The 21,783-nt window shown below is 47.7% G+C and overlaps 13 non-coding genes across 13 annotated transcripts; all 13 read left to right on the top strand.

The window, feature by feature from the left end:
- Positions 1-646: 646 nt before the first annotated feature.
- LOC142686973 (U2 spliceosomal RNA) lies at positions 647-837 on the top strand. Its single transcript, XR_012856263.1, has one exon. It is a non-coding gene; the product is annotated as a U2 spliceosomal RNA (small nuclear RNA).
- A 1,288-nt stretch (positions 838-2,125) lies between these two features.
- Positions 2,126-2,316, top strand: LOC142686975 (U2 spliceosomal RNA). Its single transcript, XR_012856264.1, has one exon. It is a non-coding gene; the product is annotated as a U2 spliceosomal RNA (small nuclear RNA).
- Positions 2,317-3,604: 1,288 nt separating this feature from the next.
- On the top strand, positions 3,605-3,795 carry LOC142686976 (U2 spliceosomal RNA). Its single transcript, XR_012856265.1, has one exon. It is a non-coding gene; the product is annotated as a U2 spliceosomal RNA (small nuclear RNA).
- A 1,292-nt stretch (positions 3,796-5,087) lies between these two features.
- Positions 5,088-5,278, top strand: LOC142686978 (U2 spliceosomal RNA). Its single transcript, XR_012856267.1, has one exon. It is a non-coding gene; the product is annotated as a U2 spliceosomal RNA (small nuclear RNA).
- Positions 5,279-6,558: 1,280 nt separating this feature from the next.
- LOC142686979 (U2 spliceosomal RNA) lies at positions 6,559-6,749 on the top strand. Its single transcript, XR_012856268.1, has one exon. It is a non-coding gene; the product is annotated as a U2 spliceosomal RNA (small nuclear RNA).
- Positions 6,750-8,033: 1,284 nt separating this feature from the next.
- LOC142686980 (U2 spliceosomal RNA) lies at positions 8,034-8,224 on the top strand. The gene has a single exon (XR_012856269.1). It is a non-coding gene; the product is annotated as a U2 spliceosomal RNA (small nuclear RNA).
- Positions 8,225-9,520: 1,296 nt separating this feature from the next.
- LOC142686981 (U2 spliceosomal RNA) lies at positions 9,521-9,711 on the top strand. The gene has a single exon (XR_012856270.1). It is a non-coding gene; the product is annotated as a U2 spliceosomal RNA (small nuclear RNA).
- A 1,296-nt stretch (positions 9,712-11,007) lies between these two features.
- Positions 11,008-11,198, top strand: LOC142686982 (U2 spliceosomal RNA). Its single transcript, XR_012856271.1, has one exon. It is a non-coding gene; the product is annotated as a U2 spliceosomal RNA (small nuclear RNA).
- A 1,292-nt stretch (positions 11,199-12,490) lies between these two features.
- On the top strand, positions 12,491-12,681 carry LOC142686984 (U2 spliceosomal RNA). Its single transcript, XR_012856273.1, has one exon. It is a non-coding gene; the product is annotated as a U2 spliceosomal RNA (small nuclear RNA).
- A 3,476-nt stretch (positions 12,682-16,157) lies between these two features.
- LOC142686986 (U2 spliceosomal RNA) lies at positions 16,158-16,348 on the top strand. The gene has a single exon (XR_012856274.1). It is a non-coding gene; the product is annotated as a U2 spliceosomal RNA (small nuclear RNA).
- Positions 16,349-17,644: 1,296 nt separating this feature from the next.
- Positions 17,645-17,835, top strand: LOC142686987 (U2 spliceosomal RNA). The gene has a single exon (XR_012856275.1). It is a non-coding gene; the product is annotated as a U2 spliceosomal RNA (small nuclear RNA).
- Positions 17,836-19,127: 1,292 nt separating this feature from the next.
- Positions 19,128-19,318, top strand: LOC142686988 (U2 spliceosomal RNA). The gene has a single exon (XR_012856276.1). It is a non-coding gene; the product is annotated as a U2 spliceosomal RNA (small nuclear RNA).
- A 1,293-nt stretch (positions 19,319-20,611) lies between these two features.
- Positions 20,612-20,802, top strand: LOC142686989 (U2 spliceosomal RNA). Its single transcript, XR_012856277.1, has one exon. It is a non-coding gene; the product is annotated as a U2 spliceosomal RNA (small nuclear RNA).
- Positions 20,803-21,783: the final 981 nt, after the last annotated feature.

Here is a 21,783-nt window from a genome sequence, read left to right on the forward strand (position 1 = left end):
TGGTGGATGCCTATTTTCCATTTTGCAGTCCCTTGTCTCCCTCTTGTGGCCTCCTGGAGGCAACTAGCTGTGCAAAAAAAAGACAGCCTGGCGGCCGGCTGTTGCAGTGTTGCCCTCTCAGGCAACACTGAGTGACTGACTGAGCCTCACCGTCTTATATAAAGTTCAGACGGAACTTTGCACGTGTCATAGTGGAGCCCTCAGGATTCCAGAGCCAGCTTTCTGACATCATAATGGGGCCTCAGAGATAAAAGCCTGGGCCCAGGCAGTGTTGGTCAGTGCTGCTCAGCAGGCAGCACTGGACTGGACTGGATTACAGCTGATACAAGGTGTGAAGGAACAAGGGGTGGCTGTGGGCATGCACTTGCTGCCGCTGCCAGTGTTTATCTGCATGGCAGCAGGGCATTTGGGCGTTGCCAGGAAGGCGTTTTTATGTAGATTCCTCCTCTTTCAGCACTGCATTGTGGTGCAAGCAAAAGAAGCAAATCCTGTCTGGCTTCCTCTCCGGCCTTTATTCACCTCCCGTGTAGCTGTGAGTGTGTGAGCCTGCAGGGCCCCATGGAATTGCCTAGAAGTAGGCTGAATCGCTGCAAGGGCTGAACAGCAGTATCGGGCAGGCTCGGGCAACGCGCGGCCCGTTCGGGTTATCGCTTCTCGGCCTTTTGGCTAAGATCAAGTGTAGTATCTGTTCTTATCAGTTTAATATCTGATACGTCCCCTATCTGGGGACCATATATTAAATGGATTTTTAGAACAGGGAGATGGAAATAGAGCTTGCTCTGTCCACTCCACGCATTGACCTGGTATTGCAGTATTTCCAGGACCGGTGCACCCTTTCCTTATGTGTTGACTAAAAGCAGATTCCAAAAGTGTTTTTTGTCTTTGCTATTGTTTCTGTCTTTCTGAAGGGATCTCCCCTTTTAATCCCATTATTTCAACACCTGTTGGACAATGCATGAGTGATAATGAGCTCATTGATTAAATGCAATTAATGAATAGATTGCCACCTCTTGTTGTGTGTCGTCTGTGTTTCTGTGTTTCCGGCATTTCACATTGGAACACCTCATTCACCTTCCTTGTCTTCTCTCCGCCCTCCCTTTTAGGTAAGTTAAAGAGCTGCACCTGAGCCAGCCACTGATTGATTGATTGATTGATTGATTGATTGATTGATTGATTGATTGATTGATGCAGCACAACAGTCAAATAGTGGAGTGGAGTAGGGGAACAGCAAACAGCCAATAAAGCAGCCCGCCCGCTCGCCTGCCCGCCACAATGGACCTACCTGTGTACACTAGATGGATGTGATGGAATGTACTGTCGTCCCTACATTTCAAGAAGAAGTAAGAATTGCAGTTGCAACAAAGCCTTGCTTGCCTACAAAGAGAGCAGCAATTTGGATTTGTTACTATGTTACCTAGAAGAATAACAAACTGTGCAAGGATGGAGGTTGTAGGAGCAAGGAGAAGTTGTCTGTAAAGTTGGTGGATGCCTATTTTCCATTTTGCAGTCCCTTGTCTCCCTCTTGTGGCCTCCTGGAGGCAACTAGCTGTGCAAAAAAAAGACAGCCTGGCGGCCGGCTGTTGCAGTGTTGCCCTCTCAGGCAACACTGAGTGACTGACTGAGCCTCACCGTCTTATATAAAGTTCAGACGGAACTTTGCACGTGTCATAGTGGAGCCCTCAGGATTCCAGAGCCAGCTTTCTGACATCATAATGGGGCCTCAGAGATAAAAGCCTGGGCCCAGGCAGTGTTGGTCAGTGCTGCTCAGCAGGCAGCACTGGACTGGACTGGATTACAGCTGATACAAGGTGTGAAGGAACAAGGGGTGGCTGTGGGCATGCACTTGCTGCCGCTGCCAGTGTTTATCTGCATGGCAGCAGGGCATTTGGGCGTTGCCAGGAAGGCGTTTTTATGTAGATTCCTCCTCTTTCAGCACTGCATTGTGGTGCAAGCAAAAGAAGCAAATCCTGTCTGGCTTCCTCTCCGGCCTTTATTCACCTCCCGTGTAGCTGTGAGTGTGTGAGCCTGCAGGGCCCCATGGAATTGCCTAGAAGTAGGCTGAATCGCTGCAAGGGCTGAACAGCAGTATCGGGCAGGCTCGGGCAACGCGCGGCCCGTTCGGGTTATCGCTTCTCGGCCTTTTGGCTAAGATCAAGTGTAGTATCTGTTCTTATCAGTTTAATATCTGATACGTCCCCTATCTGGGGACCATATATTAAATGGATTTTTAGAACAGGGAGATGGAAATAGAGCTTGCTCTGTCCACTCCACGCATTGACCTGGTATTGCAGTATTTCCAGGACCGGTGCACCCTTTCCTTATGTGTTGACTAAAAGCAGATTCCAAAAGTGTTTTTTGTCTTTGCTATTGTTTCTGTCTTTCTGAAGGGATCTCCCCTTTTAATCCCATTATTTCAACACCTGTTGGACAATGCATGAGTGATAATGAGCTCATTGATTAAATGCAATTAATGAATAGATTGCCACCTCTTGTTGTGTGTCGTCTGTGTTTCTGTGTTTCCGGCATTTCACATTGGAACACCTCATTCACCTTCCTTGTCTTCTCTCCGCCCTCCCTTTTAGGTAAGTTAAAGAGCTGCACCTGAGCCAGCCACTGATTGATTGATTGATTGATTGATTGATTGATTGATTGATTGATTGATTGATTCAGCACAGCAGTCAAATAGTGGAGTGGAGTAGGGGAACAGCAAACAGCCAATAAAGCAGCCCGCCCGCTCGCCTGCCCGCCACAATGGACCTACCTGTGTACACTAGATGGATGTGATGGAATGTACTGTCGTCCCTACATTTCAAGAAGAAGTAAGAATTGCAGTTGCAACAAAGCCTTGCTTGCCTACAAAGAGAGCAGCAATTTGGATTTGTTACTATGTTACCTAGAAGAATAACAAACTGTGCAAGGATGGAGGTTGTAGGAGCAAGGAGAAGTTGTCTGTAAAGTTGGTGGATGCCTATTTTCCATTTTGCAGTCCCTTGTCTCCCTCTTGTGGCCTCCTGGAGGCAACTAGCTGTGCAAAAAAAAGACAGCCTGGCGGCCAGCTGTTGCAGTGTTACCCTCTCAGGCAACACTGAGTGACTGACTGAGCCTCACCGTCTTATATAAAGTTCAGACGGAACTTTGCACGTGTCATAGTGGAGCCCTCAGGATTCCAGAGCCAGCTTTCTGACATCATAATGGGGCCTCAGAGATAAAAGCCTGGGCCCAGGCAGTGTTGGTCAGTGCTGCTCAGCAGGCAGCACTGGACTGGACTGGATTACAGCTGATACAAGGTGTGAAGGAACAAGGGGTGGCTGTGGGCATGCACTTGCTGCCGCTGCCAGTGTTTATCTGCATGGCAGCAGGGCATTTGGGCGTTGCCAGGAAGGCGTTTTTATGTAGATTCCTCCTCTTTCAGCACTGCATTGTGGTGCAAGCAAAAGAAGCAAATCCTGTCTGGCTTCCTCTCCGGCCTTTATTCACCTCCCGTGTAGCTGTGAGTGTGTGAGCCTGCAGGGCCCCATGGAATTGCCTAGAAGTAGGCTGAATCGCTGCAAGGGCTGAACAGCAGTATCGGGCAGGCTCGGGCAACGCGCGGCCCGTTCGGGTTATCGCTTCTCGGCCTTTTGGCTAAGATCAAGTGTAGTATCTGTTCTTATCAGTTTAATATCTGATACGTCCCCTATCTGGGGACCATATATTAAATGGATTTTTAGAACAGGGAGATGGAAATAGAGCTTGCTCTGTCCACTCCACGCATTGACCTGGTATTGCAGTATTTCCAGGACCGGTGCACCCTTTCCTTATGTGTTGACTAAAAGCAGATTCCAAAAGTGTTTTTTGTCTTTGCTATTGTTTCTGTCTTTCTGAAGGGATCTCCCCTTTTAATCCCATTATTTCAACACCTGTTGGACAATGCATGAGTGATAATGAGCTCATTGATTAAATGCAATTAATGAATAGATTGCCACCTCTTGTTGTGTGTCGTCTGTGTTTCTGTGTTTCCGGCATTTCACATTGGAACACCTCATTCACCTTCCTTGTCTTCTCTCCGCCCTCCCTTTTAGGTAAGTTAAAGAGCTGCACCTGAGCCAGCCACTGATTGATTGATTGATTGATTGATTGATTGATTGATTGATTGATTGATTGATTGATGCAGCACAACAGTCAAATAGTGGAGTGGAGTAGGGGAACAGCAAACAGCCAATAAAGCAGCCCGCCCGCTCGCCTGCCCGCCACAATGGACCTACCTGTGTACACTAGATGGATGTGATGGAATGTACTGTCGTCCCTACATTTCAAGAAGAAGTAAGAATTGCAGTTGCAACAAAGCCTTGCTTGCCTACAAAGAGAGCAGCAATTTGGATTTGTTACTATGTTACCTAGAAGAATAACAAACTGTGCAAGGATGGAGGTTGTAGGAGCAAGGAGAAGTTGTCTGTAAAGTTGGTGGATGCCTATTTTCCATTTTGCAGTCCCTTGTCTCCCTCTTGTGGCCTCCTGGAGGCAACTAGCTGTGCAAAAAAAAGACAGCCTGGCGGCCGGCTGTTGCAGTGTTGCCCTATCAGGCAACACTGAGTGACTGACTGAGCCTCACCGTCTTATATAAAGTTCAGACGGAACTTTGCACGTGTCATAGTGGAGCCCTCAGGATTCCAGAGCCAGCTTTCTGACATCATAATGGGGCCTCAGAGATAAAAGCCTGGGCCCAGGCAGTGTTGGTCAGTGCTGCTCAGCAGGCAGCACTGGACTGGACTGGATTACAGCTGATACAAGGTGTGAAGGAACAAGGGGTGGCTGTGGGCATGCACTTGCTGCCGCTGCCAGTGTTTATCTGCATGGCAGCAGGGCATTTGGGCGTTGCCAGGAAGGCGTTTTTATGTAGATTCCTCCTCTTTCAGCACTGCATTGTGGTGCAAGCAAAAGAAGCAAATCCTGTCTGGCTTCCTCTCCGGCCTTTATTCACCTCCCGTGTAGCTGTGAGTGTGTGAGCCTGCAGGGCCCCATGGAATTGCCTAGAAGTAGGCTGAATCGCTGCAAGGGCTGAACAGCAGTATCGGGCAGGCTCGGGCAACGCGCGGCCCGTTCGGGTTATCGCTTCTCGGCCTTTTGGCTAAGATCAAGTGTAGTATCTGTTCTTATCAGTTTAATATCTGATACGTCCCCTATCTGGGGACCATATATTAAATGGATTTTTAGAACAGGGAGATGGAAATAGAGCTTGCTCTGTCCACTCCACGCATTGACCTGGTATTGCAGTATTTCCAGGACCGGTGCACCCTTTCCTTATGTGTTGACTAAAAGCAGATTCCAAAAGTGTTTTTTGTCTTTGCTATTGTTTCTGTCTTTCTGAAGGGATCTCCCCTTTTAATCCCATTATTTCAACACCTGTTGGACAATGCATGAGTGATAATGAGCTCATTGATTAAATGCAATTAATGAATAGATTGCCACCTCTTGTTGTGTGTCGTCTGTGTTTCTGTGTTTCCGGCATTTCACATTGGAACACCTCATTCACCTTCCTTGTCTTCTCTCCGCCCTCCCTTTTAGGTAAGTTAAAGAGCTGCACCTGAGCCAGCCACTGATTGATTGATTGATTGATTGATTGATTGATTGATTGATTGATGCAGCACAACAGTCAAATAGTGGAGTGGAGTAGGGGAACAGCAAACAGCCAATAAAGCAGCCCGCCCGCTCGCCTACCCGCCACAATGGACCTACCTGTGTACACTAGATGGATGTGATGGAATGTACTGTCGTCCCTACATTTCAAGAAGAAGTAAGAATTGCAGTTGCAACAAAGCCTTGCTTGCCTACAAAGAGAGCAGCAATTTGGATTTGTTACTATGTTACCTAGAAGAATAACAAACTGTGCAAGGATGGAGGTTGTAGGAGCAAGGAGAAGTTGTCTGTAAAGTTGGTGGATGCCTATTTTCCATTTTGCAGTCCCTTGTCTCCCTCTTGTGGCCTCCTGGAGGCAACTAGCTGTGCAAAAAAAAGACAGCCTGGCGGCCGGCTGTTGCAGTGTTGCCCTCTCAGGCAACACTGAGTGACTGACTGAGCCTCACCGTCTTATATAAAGTTCAGACGGAACTTTGCACGTGTCATAGTGGAGCCCTCAGGATTCCAGAGCCAGCTTTCTGACATCATAATGGGGCCTCAGAGATAAAAGCCTGGGCCCAGGCAGTGTTGGTCAGTGCTGCTCAGCAGGCAGCACTGGACTGGACTGGATTACAGCTGATACAAGGTGTGAAGGAACAAGGGGTGGCTGTGGGCATGCACTTGCTGCCGCTGCCAGTGTTTATCTGCATGGCAGCAGGGCATTTGGGCGTTGCCAGGAAGGCGTTTTTATGTAGATTCCTCCTCTTTCAGCACTGCATTGTGGTGCAAGCAAAAGAAGCAAATCCTGTCTGGCTTCCTCTCCGGCCTTTATTCACCTCCCGTGTAGCTGTGAGTGTGTGAGCCTGCAGGGCCCCATGGAATTGCCTAGAAGTAGGCTGAATCGCTGCAAGGGATGAACAGCAGTATCGGGCAGGCTCGGGCAACGCGCGGCCCGTTCGGGTTATCGCTTCTCGGCCTTTTGGCTAAGATCAAGTGTAGTATCTGTTCTTATCAGTTTAATATCTGATACGTCCCCTATCTGGGGACCATATATTAAATGGATTTTTAGAACAGGGAGATGGAAATAGAGCTTGCTCTGTCCACTCCACGCATTGACCTGGTATTGCAGTATTTCCAGGACCGGTGCACCCTTTCCTTATGTGTTGACTAAAAGCAGATTCCAAAAGTGTTTTTTGTCTTTGCTATTGTTTCTGTCTTTCTGAAGGGATCTCCCCTTTTAATCCCATTATTTCAACACCTGTTGGACAATGCATGAGTGATAATGAGCTCATTGATTAAATGCAATTAATGAATAGATTGCCACCTCTTGTTGTGTGTCGTCTGTGTTTCTGTGTTTCCGGCATTTCACATTGGAACACCTCATTCACCTTCCTTGTCTTCTCTCCGCCCTCCCTTTTAGGTAAGTTAAAGAGCTGCACCTGAGCCAGCCACTGATTGATTGATTGATTGATTGATTGATTGATTGATTGATTGATTGATGCAGCACAACAGTCAAATAGTGGAGTGGAGTAGGGGAACAGCAAACAGCCAATAAAGCAGCCCGCCCGCTCGCCTGCCCGCCACAATGGACCTACCTGTGTACACTAGATGGATGTGATGGAATGTACTGTCGTCCCTACATTTCAAGAAGAAGTAAGAATTGCAGTTGCAACAAAGCCTTGCTTGCCTACAAAGAGAGCAGCAATTTGGATTTGTTACTATGTTACCTAGAAGAATAACAAACTGTGCAAGGATGGAGGTTGTAGGAGCAAGGAGAAGTTGTCTGTAAAGTTGGTGGATGCCTATTTTCCATTTTGCAGTCCCTTGTCTCCCTCTTGTGGCCTCCTGGAGGCAACTAGCTGTGCAAAAAAAAGACAGCCTGGCGGCCGGCTGTTGCAGTGTTGCCCTCTCAGGCAACACTGAGTGACTGACTGAGCCTCACCGTCTTATATAAAGTTCAGACGGAACTTTGCACGTGTCATAGTGGAGCCCTCAGGATTCCAGAGCCAGCTTTCTGACATCATAATGGGGCCTCAGAGATAAAAGCCTGGGCCCAGGCAGTGTTGGTCAGTGCTGCTCAGCAGGCAGCACTGGACTGGACTGGATTACAGCTGATACAAGGTGTGAAGGAACAAGGGGTGGCTGTGGGCATGCACTTGCTGCCGCTGCCAGTGTTTATCTGCATGGCAGCAGGGCATTTGGGCGTTGCCAGGAAGGCGTTTTTATGTAGATTCCTCCTCTTTCAGCACTGCATTGTGGTGCAAGCAAAAGAAGCAAATCCTGTCTGGCTTCCTCTCCGGCCTTTATTCACCTCCCGTGTAGCTGTGAGTGTGTGAGCCTGCAGGGCCCCATGGAATTGCCTAGAAGTAGGCTGAATCGCTGCAAGGGCTGAACAGCAGTATCGGGCAGGCTCGGGCAACGCGCGGCCCGTTCGGGTTATCGCTTCTCGGCCTTTTGGCTAAGATCAAGTGTAGTATCTGTTCTTATCAGTTTAATATCTGATACGTCCCCTATCTGGGGACCATATATTAAATGGATTTTTAGAACAGGGAGATGGAAATAGAGCTTGCTCTGTCCACTCCACGCATTGACCTGGTATTGCAGTATTTCCAGGACCGGTGCACCCTTTCCTTATGTGTTGACTAAAAGCAGATTCCAAAAGTGTTTTTTGTCTTTGCTATTGTTTCTGTCTTTCTGAAGGGATCTCCCCTTTTAATCCCATTATTTCAACACCTGTTGGACAATGCATGAGTGATAATGAGCTCATTGATTAAATGCAATTAATGAATAGATTGCCACCTCTTGTTGTGTGTCGTCTGTGTTTCTGTGTTTCCGGCATTTCACATTGGAACACCTCATTCACCTTCCTTGTCTTCTCTCCGCCCTCCCTTTTAGGTAAGTTAAAGAGCTGCACCTGAGCCAGCCACTGATTGATTGATTGATTGATTGATTGATTGATTGATTGATTGATTGATTGATTGATTGATGCAGCACAACAGTCAAATAGTGGAGTGGAGTAGGGGAACAGCAAACAGCCAATAAAGCAGCCCGCCCGCTCGCCTGCCCGCCACAATGGACCTACCTGTGTACACTAGATGGATGTGATGGAATGTACTGTCGTCCCTACATTTCAAGAAGAAGTAAGAATTGCAGTTGCAACAAAGCCTTGCTTGCCTACAAAGAGAGCAGCAATTTGGATTTGTTACTATGTTACCTAGAAGAATAACAAACTGTGCAAGGATGGAGGTTGTAGGAGCAAGGAGAAGTTGTCTGTAAAGTTGGTGGATGCCTATTTTCCATTTTGCAGTCCCTTGTCTCCCTCTTGTGGCCTCCTGGAGGCAACTAGCTGTGCAAAAAAAAGACAGCCTGGCGGCCGGCTGTTGCAGTGTTGCCCTCTCAGGCAACACTGAGTGACTGACTGAGCCTCACCGTCTTATATAAAGTTCAGACGGAACTTTGCACGTGTCATAGTGGAGCCCTCAGGATTCCAGAGCCAGCTTTCTGACATCATAATGGGGCCTCAGAGATAAAAGCCTGGGCCCAGGCAGTGTTGGTCAGTGCTGCTCAGCAGGCAGCACTGGACTGGACTGGATTACAGCTGATACAAGGTGTGAAGGAACAAGGGGTGGCTGTGGGCATGCACTTGCTGCCGCTGCCAGTGTTTATCTGCATGGCAGCAGGGCATTTGGGCGTTGCCAGGAAGGCGTTTTTATGTAGATTCCTCCTCTTTCAGCACTGCATTGTGGTGCAAGCAAAAGAAGCAAATCCTGTCTGGCTTCCTCTCCGGCCTTTATTCACCTCCCGTGTAGCTGTGAGTGTGTGAGCCTGCAGGGCCCCATGGAATTGCCTAGAAGTAGGCTGAATCGCTGCAAGGGCTGAACAGCAGTATCGGGCAGGCTCGGGCAACGCGCGGCCCGTTCGGGTTATCGCTTCTCGGCCTTTTGGCTAAGATCAAGTGTAGTATCTGTTCTTATCAGTTTAATATCTGATACGTCCCCTATCTGGGGACCATATATTAAATGGATTTTTAGAACAGGGAGATGGAAATAGAGCTTGCTCTGTCCACTCCACGCATTGACCTGGTATTGCAGTATTTCCAGGACCGGTGCACCCTTTCCTTATGTGTTGACTAAAAGCAGATTCCAAAAGTGTTTTTTGTCTTTGCTATTGTTTCTGTCTTTCTGAAGGGATCTCCCCTTTTAATCCCATTATTTCAACACCTGTTGGACAATGCATGAGTGATAATGAGCTCATTGATTAAATGCAATTAATGAATAGATTGCCACCTCTTGTTGTGTGTCGTCTGTGTTTCTGTGTTTCCGGCATTTCACATTGGAACACCTCATTCACCTTCCTTGTCTTCTCTCCGCCCTCCCTTTTAGGTAAGTTAAAGAGCTGCACCTGAGCCAGCCACTGATTGATTGATTGATTGATTGATTGATTGATTGATTGATTGATTGATTGATTGATTGATGCAGCACAACAGTCAAATAGTGGAGTGGAGTAGGGGAACAGCAAACAGCCAATAAAGCAGCCCGCCCGCTCGCCTGCCCGCCACAATGGACCTACCTGTGTACACTAGATGGATGTGATGGAATGTACTGTCGTCCCTACATTTCAAGAAGAAGTAAGAATTGCAGTTGCAACAAAGCCTTGCTTGCCTACAAAGAGAGCAGCAATTTGGATTTGTTACTATGTTACCTAGAAGAATAACAAACTGTGCAAGGATGGAGGTTGTAGGAGCAAGGAGAAGTTGTCTGTAAAGTTGGTGGATGCCTATTTTCCATTTTGCAGTCCCTTGTCTCCCTCTTGTGGCCTCCTGGAGGCAACTAGCTGTGCAAAAAAAAGACAGCCTGGCGGCCGGCTGTTGCAGTGTTGCCCTCTCAGGCAACACTGAGTGACTGACTGAGCCTCACCGTCTTATATAAAGTTCAGACGGAACTTTGCACGTGTCATAGTGGAGCCCTCAGGATTCCAGAGCCAGCTTTCTGACATCATAATGGGGCCTCAGAGATAAAAGCCTGGGCCCAGGCAGTGTTGGTCAGTGCTGCTCAGCAGGCAGCACTGGACTGGACTGGATTACAGCTGATACAAGGTGTGAAGGAACAAGGGGTGGCTGTGGGCATGCACTTGCTGCCGCTGCCAGTGTTTATCTGCATGGCAGCAGGGCATTTGGGCGTTGCCAGGAAGGCGTTTTTATGTAGATTCCTCCTTTTTCAGCACTGCATTGTGGTGCAAGCAAAAGAAGCAAATCCTGTCTGGCTTCCTCTCCGGCCTTTATTCACCTCCCGTGTAGCTGTGAGTGTGTGAGCCTGCAGGGCCCCATGGAATTGCCTAGAAGTAGGCTGAATCGCTGCAAGGGCTGAACAGCAGTATCGGGCAGGCTCGGGCAACGCGCGGCCCGTTCGGGTTATCGCTTCTCGGCCTTTTGGCTAAGATCAAGTGTAGTATCTGTTCTTATCAGTTTAATATCTGATACGTCCCCTATCTGGGGACCATATATTAAATGGATTTTTAGAACAGGGAGATGGAAATAGAGCTTGCTCTGTCCACTCCACGCATTGACCTGGTATTGCAGTATTTCCAGGACCGGTGCACCCTTTCCTTATGTGTTGACTAAAAGCAGATTCCAAAAGTGTTTTTTGTCTTTGCTATTGTTTCTGTCTTTCTGAAGGGATCTCCCCTTTTAATCCCATTATTTCAACACCTGTTGGACAATGCATGAGTGATAATGAGCTCATTGATTAAATGCAATTAATGAATAGATTGCCACCTCTTGTTGTGTGTCGTCTGTGTTTCTGTGTTTCCGGCATTTCACATTGGAACACCTCATTCACCTTCCTTGTCTTCTCTCCGCCCTCCCTTTTAGGTAAGTTAAAGAGCTGCACCTGAGCCAGCCACTGATTGATTGATTGATTGATTGATTGATTGATTGATTGATTGATTGATTGATTGATGCAGCACAACAGTCAAATAGTGGAGTGGAGTAGGGGAACAGCAAACAGCCAATAAAGCAGCCTGCCCGCTCGCCTGCCCGCCACAATGGACCTACCTGTGTACACTAGATGGATGTGATGGAATGTACTGTCGTCCCTACATTTCAAGAAGAAGTAAGAATTGCAGTTGCAACAAAGCCTTGCTTGCCTACAAAGAGAGCAGCAATTTGGATTTGTTACTATGTTACCTAGAAGAATAACAAACTGTGCAAGGATGGAGGTTGTAGGAGCAAGGAGAAGTTGTCTGTAAAGTTGGTGGATGCCTATTTTCCATTTTGCAGTCCCTTGTCTCCCTCTTGTGGCCTCCTGGAGGCAACTAGCTGTGCAAAAAAAAGACAGCCTGGCGGCCGGCTGTTGCAGTGTTGCCCTCTCAGGCAACACTGAGTGACTGACTGAGCCTCACCGTCTTATATAAAGTTCAGACGGAACTTTGCACGTGTCATAGTGGAGCCCTCAGGATTCCAGAGCCAGCTTTCTGACATCATAATGGGGCCTCAGAGATAAAAGCCTGGGCCCAGGCAGTGTTGGTCAGTGCTGCTCAGCAGGCAGCACTGGACTGGACTGGATTACAGCTGATACAAGGTGTGAAGGAACAAGGGGTGGCTGTGGGCATGCACTTGCTGCCGCTGCCAGTGTTTATCTGCATGGCAGCAGGGCATTTGGGCGTTGCCAGGAAGGCGTTTTTATGTAGATTCCTCCTCTTTCAGCACTGCATTGTGGTGCAAGCAAAAGAAGCAAATCCTGTCTGGCTTCCTCTCCGGCCTTTATTCACCTCCCGTGTAGCTGTGAGTGTGTGAGCCTGCAGGGCCCCATGGAATTGCCTAGAAGTAGGCTGAATCGCTGCAAGGGCTGAACAGCAGTATCGGGCAGGCTCGGGCAACGCGCGGCCCGTTCGGGTTATCGCTTCTCGGCCTTTTGGCTAAGATCAAGTGTAGTATCTGTTCTTATCAGTTTAATATCTGATACGTCCCCTATCTGGGGACCATATATTAAATGGATTTTTAGAACAGGGAGATGGAAATAGAGCTTGCTCTGTCCACTCCACGCATTGACCTGGTATTGCAGTATTTCCAGGACCGGTGCACCCTTTCCTTATGTGTTGACTAAAAGCAGATTCCAAAAGTGTTTTTTGTCTTTGCTATTGTTTCTGTCTTTCTGAAGGGATCTCCCCTTTTAATCCCATTATTTCAACACCTGTTGGACAATGCATGAGTGATAATGAGCTCATTGATTACCGTATTTTCCGGACTATAAGGCGCACATAAAATGTTGAGAATTTCTCAGAAATAGAAAGTGCGCCTTATAATCCGGTGCGCCTTATATATGAACCCGACAGTAAAGAGAGGGGTTCATACAGGATCCTTTACCTCTATCGTGGGCGGCAGGGGTCGGCGGCGGCATACCACAGCACACACCATGCTCCTCCCCCCCGTGCGCCTATGAATTTATTCTTCACTTGGGTTTTTACAGTATCCATAAATGGATTGAGCATTACGGCCACCGTAATCAGGAGCCACACTGAGTGATACTTACAGCTCTGTAGGATCCTTGCAATATATCTTTGCTTTAGCGTTAACTATACCCACTACCCCAAAAAATGCCTCCTGTTAAGAGACATGCTTATGATGCAGGTTTCAAGCTTAAAGCTATAAGTTATGCAGTAGAGCATGGAAATAGGGCAGCTGCAAGAGAATTCAACATTAATGAATCCATGGTGCGTAAGTGGAGAAAACAAGAAGATGACCTCCGCCAAGTAAAGAAGACCAAACTGAGTTTCCGAGGAAACAAAGCAAGGTGGCCAGAGTTGGAGGACAAAATAGAACAGTGGGTTATGGAACAGAGAAACGCATGTAGAAGCGTCTCCACTGTCTCTATTAGACTCAAAGCCACTGCTTTAGCACGTGACATGGAGATCAAGGACTTTCGAGGAGGTCCTTCATGGTGCTTTCGTTTCATGCAAAGGCGTCATCTCTCCATTCGCACCAGAACTACTGTGTGCCAGCAATTACCAAAGGATTATGAAGAGAAGCTGGCCATTTTCCGCACCTACTGCATAACCAAGATAAATGAAAAGAATATCCAGCCAGAACACATTATTAACATGGATGAGGTTCCCCTCACTTTCGATATCCCCGTAAACCGTACTGTTGAGAAAACAGGGACCAGTACGATATCTATACGTACCACAGGAAATGAGAAGTCATCTTTCACTGTAGTTCTCGCTTGTCAGGCTAATGGCCAGAAACTACCACCCATGGTAATTTTCAAGAGGAAGACTTTGCCTAAAGAAAATTTTCCTGCTGGTGTCATCATTAAGGCTAACCCAAAGGGCTGGATGGATGAGGAGAAGATGAGTGAGTGGCTGAGGGAGGTCTACGTCAAGAGACCGGGTGGCTTTTTTCACAAATCCCCATCCCTATTGGTCTGTGACTCGATGCGCGCCCACTTGACCGATACTGTCAAAGCCCAAGTGAAGAAAACTAATTCGGAGCTTGCTGTCATCCCTGGTGGATTAACCAAAGAGCTCCAGCCGCTAGATATCAGCATCAACAGGTCATTTAAAGTTAAATTGCGAGCTGCATGGGAGCATTGGATGACAGAAGGTGACCACACATTCACCAAAACAGGGAGGCAACGCCGTGCGAGTTATGCCACTATGTGCCAGTGGATCGTGGATGCCTGGAAGAATGTATCAGTCTCCAGTGTCATCCGAGCTTTCAGGAAGGCTGGAATCACCACTGAAGAGCCTAGCAGCAGCAACGAAACCGACTCGGATAATGAAGAGGAGGACCCCATGCTTGATGCCGAAATCGCCCAACTGTTCAACTCCGACACTGAAGATGACGGATTTGATGGATTTCTGGTGGAGGAATGAACTGAAAAAGTACGGTAAGGGTATGTGCACACACACTAATTACGTCCGTAATTGACGGACGTATTTCGGCCGCAAGTCCCGGACCGAACACAGTGCAAGGAGCCGGGCTCCTAGCATCATACTTATGTACGACGCTAGGAGTCCCTGCCTTGCTGCAGGACAACTGTCCCGTAGTATAATCATGTTTACAGTACGGGACAGTTGTCCTGCAGCGAGGCAGGGACTCCTAGCGTCGTACATAAGTATGATGCTAGGAGCCCGGCTCCTTGCACTGTTCGGTCCGGGACTTGCGGCCGAAATACGTCCGTCAATTACGGACGTAATTAGTGTGTGTGCACATACCCTTAACGTTTTGATTTGCAATTACAGCTGAACCAGTTGCAAGTTATTGTTAAAAAGTGTAATAAATTTTGACTTGCAGTCTGAGCAATGGTTTATTTAACGGTAATGTGCTGCGCCTTATAATCCAGTGCGCCTTATATATGAAACATGATTGCTTACAAGGCGCTCATAGAAAGTGCGCCTTATAATCCGGTGCGCCTTATAGTCCGGAAAATACGGTAAATGCAATTAATGAATAGATTGCCACCTCTTGTTGTGTGTCGTCTGTGTTTCTGTGTTTCCGGCATTTCACATTGGAACACCTCATTCACCTTCCTTGTCTTCTCTCCGCCCTCCCTTTTAGGTAAGTTAAAGAGCTGCACCTGAGCCAGCCACTGATTGATTGATTGATTGATTGATTGATTGATTGATGCAGCACAACAGTCAAATAGTGGAGTGGAGTAGGGGAACAGCAAACAGCCAATAAAGCAGCCCGCCCGCTCGCCTGCCCGCCACAATGGACCTACCTGTGTACACTAGATGGATGTGATGGAATGTACTGTCGTCCCTACATTTCAAGAAGAAGTAAGAATTGCAGTTGCAACAAAGCCTTGCTTGCCTACAAAGAGAGCAGCAATTTGGATTTGTTACTATGTTACCTAGAAGAATAACAAACTGTGCAAGGATGGAGGTTGTAGGAGCAAGGAGAAGTTGTCTGTAAAGTTGGTGGATGCCTATTTTCCATTTTGCAGTCCCTTGTCTCCCTCTTGTGGCCTCCTGGAGGCAACTAGCTGTGCAAAAAAAAGACAGCCTGGCGGCCGGCTGTTGCAGTGTTGCCCTCTCAGGCAACACTGAGTGACTGACTGAGCCTCACCGTCTTATATAAAGTTCAGACGGAACTTTGCACGTGTCATAGTGGAGCCCTCAGGATTCCAGAGCCAGCTTTCTGACATCATAATGGGGCCTCAGAGATAAAAGCCTGGGCCCAGGCAGTGTTGGTCAGTGCTGCTCAGCAGGCAGCACTGGACTGGACTGGATTACAGCTGATACAAGGTGTGAAGGAACAAGGGGTGGCTGTGGGCATGCACTTGCTGCCGCTGCCAGTGTTTATCTGCATGGCAGCAGGGCATTTGGGCGTTGCCAGGAAGGCGTTTTTATGTAGATTCCTCCTCTTTCAGCACTGCATTGTGGTGCAAGCAAAAGAAGCAAATCCTGTCTGGCTTCCTCTCCGGCCTTTATTCACCTCCCGTGTAGCTGTGAGTGTGTGAGCCTGCAGGGCCCCATGGAATTGCCTAGAAGTAGGCTGAATCGCTGCAAGGGCTGAACAGCAGTATCGGGCAGGCTCGGGCAACGCGCGGCCCGTTCGGGTTATCGCTTCTCGGCCTTTTGGCTAAGATCAAGTGTAGTATCTGTTCTTATCAGTTTAATATCTGATACGTCCCCTATCTGGGGACCATATATTAAATGGATTTTTAGAACAGGGAGATGGAAATAGAGCTTGCTCTGTCCACTCCACGCATTGACCTGGTATTGCAGTATTTCCAGGACCGGTGCACCCTTTCCTTATGTGTTGACTAAAAGCAGATTCCAAAAGTGTTTTTTGTCTTTGCTATTGTTTCTGTCTTTCTGAAGGGATCTCCCCTTTTAATCCCATTATTTCAACACCTGTTGGACAATGCATGAGTGATAATGAGCTCATTGATTAAATGCAATTAATGAATAGATTGCCACCTCTTGTTGTGTGTCGTCTGTGTTTCTGTGTTTCCGGCATTTCACATTGGAACACCTCATTCACCTTCCTTGTCTTCTCTCCGCCCTCCCTTTTAGGTAAGTTAAAGAGCTGCACCTGAGCCAGCCACTGATTGATTGATTGATTGATTGATTGATTGATTGATTGATTGATTGATTGATTGATTGATGCAGCACAACAGTCAAATAGTGGAGTGGAGTAGGGGAACAGCAAACAGCCAATAAAGCAGCCTGCCCGCTCGCCTGCCCGCCACAATGGACCTACCTGTGTACACTAGATGGATGTGATGGAATGTACTGTCGTCCCTACATTTCAAGAAGAAGTAAGAATTGCAGTTGCAACAAAGCCTTGCTTGCCTACAAAGAGAGCGGCAATTTGGATTTGTTACTATGTTACCTAGAAGAATAACAAACTGTGCAAGGATGGAGGTTGTAGGAGCAAGGAGAAGTTGTCTGTAAAGTTGGTGGATGCCTATTTTCCATTTTGCAGTCCCTTGTCTCCCTCTTGTGGCCTCCTGGAGGCAACTAGCTGTGCAAAAAAAAGACAGCCTGGCGGCCGGCTGTTGCAGTGTTGCCCTCTCAGGCAACACTGAGTGACTGACTGAGCCTCACCGTCTTATATAAAGTTCAGACGGAACTTTGCACGTGTCATAGTGGAGCCCTCAGGATTCCAGAGCCAGCTTTCTGACATCATAATGGGGCCTCAGAGATAAAAGCCTGGGCCCAGGCAGTGTTGGTCAGTGCTGCTCAGCAGGCAGCACTGGACTGGACTGGATTACAGCTGATACAAGGTGTGAAGGAACAAGGGGTGGCTGTGGGCATGCACTTGCTGCCGCTGCCAGTGTTTATCTGCATGGCAGCAGGGCATTTGGGCGTTGCCAGGAAGGCGTTTTTATGTAGATTCCTCCTCTTTCAGCACTGCATTGTGGTGCAAGCAAAAGAAGCAAATCCTGTCTGGCTTCCTCTCCGGCCTTTATTCACCTCCCGTGTAGCTGTGAGTGTGTGAGCCTGCAGGGCCCCATGGAATTGCCTAGAAGTAGGCTGAATCGCTGCAAGGGCTGAACAGCAGTATCGGGCAGGCTCGGGCAACGCGCGGCCCGTTCGGGTTATCGCTTCTCGGCCTTTTGGCTAAGATCAAGTGTAGTATCTGTTCTTATCAGTTTAATATCTGATACGTCCCCTATCTGGGGACCATATATTAAATGGATTTTTAGAACAGGGAGATGGAAATAGAGCTTGCTCTGTCCACTCCACGCATTGACCTGGTATTGCAGTATTTCCAGGACCGGTGCACCCTTTCCTTATGTGTTGACTAAAAGCAGATTCCAAAAGTGTTTTTTGTCTTTGCTATTGTTTCTGTCTTTCTGAAGGGATCTCCCCTTTTAATCCCATTATTTCAACACCTGTTGGACAATGCATGAGTGATAATGAGCTCATTGATTAAATGCAATTAATGAATAGATTGCCACCTCTTGTTGTGTGTCGTCTGTGTTTCTGTGTTTCCGGCATTTCACATTGGAACACCTCATTCACCTTCCTTGTCTTCTCTCCGCCCTCCCTTTTAGGTAAGTTAAAGAGCTGCACCTGAGCCAGCCACTGATTGATTGATTGATTGATTGATTGATTGATTGATTGATTGATTGATTGATTGATGCAGCACAACAGTCAAATAGTGGAGTGGAGTAGGGGAACAGCAAACAGCCAATAAAGCAGCCCGCCCGCTCGCCTGCCCGCCACAATGGACCTACCTGTGTACACTAGATGGATGTGATGGAATGTACTGTCGTCCCTACATTTCAAGAAGAAGTAAGAATTGCAGTTGCAACAAAGCCTTGCTTGCCTACAAAGAGAGCAGCAATTTGGATTTGTTACTATGTTACCTAGAAGAATAACAAACTGTGCAAGGATGGAGGTTGTAGGAGCAAGGAGAAGTTGTCTGTAAAGTTGGTGGATGCCTATTTTCCATTTTGCAGTCCCTTGTCTCCCTCTTGTGGCCTCCTGGAGGCAACTAGCTGTGCAAAAAAAAGACAGCCTGGCGGCCGGCTGTTGCAGTGTTGCCCTCTCAGGCAACACTGAGTGACTGACTGAGCCTCACCGTCTTATATAAAGTTCAGACGGAACTTTGCACGTGTCATAGTGGAGCCCTCAGGATTCCAGAGCCAGCTTTCTGACATCATAATGGGGCCTCAGAGATAAAAGCCTGGGCCCAGGCAGTGTTGGTCAGTGCTGCTCAGCAGGCAGCACTGGACTGGACTGGATTACAGCTGATACAAGGTGTGAAGGAACAAGGGGTGGCTGTGGGCATGCACTTGCTGCCGCTGCCAGTGTTTATCTGCATGGCAGCAGGGCATTTGGGCGTTGCCAGGAAGGCGTTTTTATGTAGATTCCTCCTCTTTCAGCACTGCATTGTGGTGCAAGCAAAAGAAGCAAATCCTGTCTGGCTTCCTCTCCGGCCTTTATTCACCTCCCGTGTAGCTGTGAGTGTGTGAGCCTGCAGGGCCCCATGGAATTGCCTAGAAGTAGGCTGAATCGCTGCAAGGGCTGAACAGCAGTATCGGGCAGGCTCGGGCAACGCGCGGCCCGTTCGGGTTATCGCTTCTCGGCCTTTTGGCTAAGATCAAGTGTAGTATCTGTTCTTATCAGTTTAATATCTGATACGTCCCCTATCTGGGGACCATATATTAAATGGATTTTTAGAACAGGGAGATGGAAATAGAGCTTGCTCTGTCCACTCCACGCATTGACCTGGTATTGCAGTATTTCCAGGACCGGTGCACCCTTTCCTTATGTGTTGACTAAAAGCAGATTCCAAAAGTGTTTTTTGTCTTTGCTATTGTTTCTGTCTTTCTGAAGGGATCTCCCCTTTTAATCCCATTATTTCAACACCTGTTGGACAATGCATGAGTGATAATGAGCTCATTGATTAAATGCAATTAATGAATAGATTGCCACCTCTTGTTGTGTGTCGTCTGTGTTTCTGTGTTTCCGGCATTTCACATTGGAACACCTCATTCACCTTCCTTGTCTTCTCTCCGCCCTCCCTTTTAGGTAAGTTAAAGAGCTGCACCTGAGCCAGCCACTGATTGATTGATTGATTGATTGATTGATTGATTGATTGATTGATGCAGCACAACAGTCAAATAGTGGAGTGGAGTAGGGGAACAGCAAACAGCCAATAAAGCAGCCCGCCCGCTCGCCTGCCCGCCACAATGGACCTACCTGTGTACACTAGATGGATGTGATGGAATGTACTGTCGTCCCTACATTTCAAGAAGAAGTAAGAATTGCAGTTGCAACAAAGCCTTGCTTGCCTACAAAGAGAGCAGCAATTTGGATTTGTTACTATGTTACCTAGAAGAATAACAAACTGTGCAAGGATGGAGGTTGTAGGAGCAAGGAGAAGTTGTCTGTAAAGTTGGTGGATGCCTATTTTCCATTTTGCAGTCCCTTGTCTCCCTCTTGTGGCCTCCTGGAGGCAACTAGCTGTGCAAAAAAAAGACAGCCTGGCGGCCGGCTCTGGCGGCCGGCTGTTGCAGTGTTGCCCTCTCAGGCAACACTGAGTGACTGACTGAGCCTCACCGTCTTATATAAAGTTCAGACGGAACTTTGCACGTGTCATAGTGGAGCCCTCAGGATTCCAGAGCCAGCTTTCTGACATCATAATGGGGCCTCAGAGATAAAAGCCTGGGCCCAGGCAGTGTTGGTCAGTGCTGCTCAGCAGGCAGCACTGGACTAGACTGGATTACAGCTGATACAAGGTGTGAAGGAACAAGGGGTGGCTGTGGGCATGCACTTGCTGCCGCTGCCAGTGTTTATCTGCATGGCAGCAGGGCATTTGGGCGTTGCCAGGAAGGCGTTTTTATGTAGATTCCTCCTCTTTCAGCACTGCATTGTGGTGCAAGCAAAAGAAGCAAATCCTGTCTGGCTTCCTCTCCGGCCTTTATTCACCTCCCGTGTAGCTGTGAGTGTGTGAGCCTGCAGGGCCCCATGGAATTGCCTAGAAGTAGGCTGAATCGCTGCAAGGGCTGAACAGCAGTATCGGGCAGGCTCGGGCAACGCGCGGCCCGTTCGGGTTATCGCTTCTCGGCCTTTTGGCTAAGATCAAGTGTAGTATCTGTTCTTATCAGTTTAATATCTGATACGTCCCCTATCTGGGGACCATATATTAAATGGATTTTTAGAACAGGGAGATGGAAATAGAGCTTGCTCTGTCCACTCCACGCATTGACCTGGTATTGCAGTATTTCCAGGACCGGTGCACCCTTTCCTTATGTGTTGACTAAAAGCAGATTCCAAAAGTGTTTTTTGTCTTTGCTATTGTTTCTGTCTTTCTGAAGGGATCTCCCCTTTTAATCCCATTATTTCAACACCTGTTGGACAATGCATGAGTGATAATGAGCTCATTGATTAAATGCAATTAATGAATAGATTGCCACCTCTTGTTGTGTGTCGTCTGTGTTTCTGTGTTTCCGGCATTTCACATTGGAACACCTCATTCACCTTCCTTGTCTTCTCTCCGCCCTCCCTTTTAGGTAAGTTAAAGAGCTGCACCTGAGCCAGCCACTGATTGATTGATTGATTGATTGATTGATTGATTGATTGATTGATTGATTGATGCAGCACAACAGTCAAATAGTGGAGTGGAGTAGGGGAACAGCAAACAGCCAATAAAGCAGCCCGCCCGCTCGCCTGCCCGCCACAATGGACCTACCTGTGTACACTAGATGGATGTGATGGAATGTACTGTCGTCCCTACATTTCAAGAAGAAGTAAGAATTGCAGTTGCAACAAAGCCTTGCTTGCCTACAAAGAGAGCAGCAATTTTGATTTATTACTATGTTACCTAGAAGAATAACAAACTGTGCAAGGATGGAGGTTGTAGGAGCAAGGAGAAGTTGTCTGTAAAGTTGGTGGATGCCTATTTTCCATTTTGCAGTCCCTTGTCTCCCTCTTGTGGCCTCCTGGAGGCAACTAGCTGTGCAAAAAAAAGACAGCCTGGCGGCCGGCTGTTGCAGTGTTGCCCTCTCAGGCAACACTGAGTGACTGACTGAGCCTCACCGTCTTATATAAAGTTCAGACGGAACTTTGCACGTGTCATAGTGGAGCCCTCAGGATTCCAGAGCCAGCTTTCTGACATCATAATGGGGCCTCAGAGATAAAAGCCTGGGCCCAGGCAGTGTTGGTCAGTGCTGCTCAGCAGGCAGCACTGGACTGGACTGGATTACAGCTGATACAAGGTGTGAAGGA

Source organism: Rhinoderma darwinii (assembly GCF_050947455.1).
Source record: "Rhinoderma darwinii isolate aRhiDar2 chromosome 5 unlocalized genomic scaffold, aRhiDar2.hap1 SUPER_5_unloc_19, whole genome shotgun sequence".
NCBI classification, from domain to species: domain Eukaryota; kingdom Metazoa; phylum Chordata; class Amphibia; order Anura; family Rhinodermatidae; genus Rhinoderma; species Rhinoderma darwinii.